This window comes from Apodemus sylvaticus, chromosome X, assembly GCF_947179515.1.
Source record: "Apodemus sylvaticus chromosome X, mApoSyl1.1, whole genome shotgun sequence".
NCBI classification, from domain to species: domain Eukaryota; kingdom Metazoa; phylum Chordata; class Mammalia; order Rodentia; family Muridae; genus Apodemus; species Apodemus sylvaticus.
In genome coordinates, this window is record NC_067495.1 from 11,291,168 (window position 1) to 11,294,110 (window position 2,943).

Below are 2,943 nucleotides of genomic sequence, written 5' to 3' on the forward strand. Positions count from 1 at the left end.
CTCACTGCTGCATGTATCTTATTCACTATAGTTTATATCTGTACAAATAACATGAATGTATCCTAGACAAAGTCAATCATCAGGAAACTGGCTGTGTTTGATATCAACCCATGTGGTGTAATTCCAAACTACAATATATAAAATATAAATATAAAATAAAATATAAAAATATAAAGAAGGGAGGGACTGAAGGCAAATATAAGAAGTGAAGAGAGTAGGCAGATATGACAAAGAGAGAAATTAAAAGAAAACATGAAAACAATTTTATCTTCCCATTTGAATCAAATCCACAAATGTATACTAAACAGTTCCTGTGTATATCCTACTGTGTTGGAGAACACGGGCTTCCAAACCCGATAATGGATAGGGTCCTTGTCTTCAAGGAGGTTCTGAATCTAGTTGGGGGGGGGGTCAGATGTATGTGGTAGCATCTGAAGGCACCATAGCAATGCACAGAACCGTGGTGAAATATGTAGGTCAGGGAAGGTGACAAGCTGAGAAAATTAAGCAAGGAATGGAGTTCTAGCCTACAGTGCCTTTTGTGAGTAACACTAAGGAAAGGCCTGGAGGAAAAGATTAGGACTTCATGGCAGCAGGTTAAAGACTATCTAAGGAGGATGAGCCTTACTGATGACTAAACAGTTAACATAGTCTCCCTACACGTGCATTTGGCTTAAGAATAGGGGACCCTGGAGCCTCCCAATTTCTGTCTGCACCTGGAGCCAATCCTCTAACATAGGGTTCCATATACGAATAGTGTCAGGAAAGAGCTAGCCTCTTAGGAGTGCAGACAAGCCTGTGAGTTCAGGTAAAACCACCACTGCTGCTCAGAGGAACCCTGCCAGAACGTTCAGGACACAGGAACTGAGAATCGGCCTGGGACAGAAGCCTTCCAGTTTCCTTCAGGGCCCAGAGCTGATCATGTGCCACATACACCAATACCACCAGGAGAGAGCTGGTCTCCCAAGAGTGCAAACAAGACTGTGAGTGCAGGTAAAACCACCACATCTCTTCAAATTCTTGGCCCAAGAGGTATCCTCCCAGAGCCATCAGGACACATGAACCAAGGAAGAGCTGGAGACAAGATATGGTTTCTGTCTGCACCCCAGAGCTGACTCTGTACTACAGCTCTCCATACCTAAATCCCTCCCAGAGAGAACTGTTCTCCCAGGAGTACTGACACAGAGGTTTGTGTGAGGGACAAGCTACATTCAGAGACAGCAAGACCAGCTAACACCACAGATAACCATATGTCAAAAGGCAAGTGCAAGAACATAAGCAATAGAAACCAAGGCTACTTGGCAGCATCAGAACCCAGTTCTTCCACCACAGCAAGCCTGGTTACCCCAACACACCAGAAAAGCAAGACTCTGATTTAAAATCAAATCTGATGATGATGATAGAGCACTTTAAGAAGGACATAAATTATTCACTTAAAGAAATACAGGAGAACACACATAAACAGGGAGAAGCCCTTAAGGAGGAAACACAAAAATCCCTTAAAGAATTACAGGAAAATACAACCAAACAAGTGAAGGAACTGAACAAAGTCATCCAGGAACTAAAAAATGGGAATAGAAACAATAAAGAAATCACAAAGAGAAACAACCCTGGAGATAGAGAACCTAGGAAAGAGATCAGGAGTCATAGATGCAAACATCATCAACAGAATAAAATAGAAGAGAGAATCTCAGGTGCAGAAGATACCATAGAAAACATTGACACAACAGTCAAAGAAAATGCAAAATCCAAAAAGATCCTAACCCAAAACATCCAGAAAATCCAGGACATAATGATAAGACCAAATATAAGGATAATAGGGATAGAGGAGTGAAGACTCCCAAATTCAAAGGCCAGTAAATATCGTCAATAAAATTCGAGAAGAAAACTTTCCTAACCTAAAGAAAGAGATGCCCACAGACATACAAGAAGCCTACAGAACTCCAAATAGACTGGACCAGAAAAGAAATTCCTCCCCTCACATAGTAGTCAAAACACCAAATGCACAAAACAAAGAAAGAATATTAAAAGCAGTAAGGGGAAAAGGTCAACTAACTTATAAAGGCAGACCTATCAGAATTACACCAGACTTCTCCCCAGAGATGATGAAATCTAGAAGATCCTGGGCAGATATCATACAGACCCTAAGAGAGCACAAATGCCAGCCCAGGCTACTATACCCAGCAAAACTCTCAATTACCATAGAAGGAGAAACCACTATATTCCATGACAAAACCAAATTTACACAATACCATTTCACAAATCTAGCCCTAAAAAGGACAATAGATGGAAAATGCCAACACAAGGAGGGAAACTACAGCCTAGAAAAAGCAAGAAAGTAATCTTCTTTCAACAAACCAAAAAGAAGATAACCACACAAACATAAAACTAACATTAAAAACAACAGGAAGCAACAATCACTATTCCTTACTATCTCTTAACATCAATGGACTCAATTCCCCAGTAAAAAGACATAGACTAACAGACTAGATATGTAAACAGGACCCAGCATTTTTCTGCATAGAGGAAATGTACCTCAGTGTCAAAGACAGACACTACCTCAGAGTAAAAGGCTGGAAAACAATTTTCCAAGCAAATGGTCCCAAGAAACCAGCTGGAGTAAACATTCTAATATTGGCTAAAATCAACTTTCAACTAAAAGTCATCAAAAAAGATAATAAGGAAGGACACTTCATACTCATCAAAGGAAAAACCTACCAAGAAGAACTCTCAATTCTGAACATCTATGCTCCAAATGCAAGGGAACCCACATTCATAAAAGAACCTTTACTAAATCTCAAAGCACACATTGCATCTCACACAATAATTGTGGGTGACTTCAACATCCCACTCCCATCACTGAACAGATCAGGGAAACAGAAAGTAAACAGAAACACAGGGAAACTAACAGAAGTTAGGGACCATATGGATTTAACAGATATC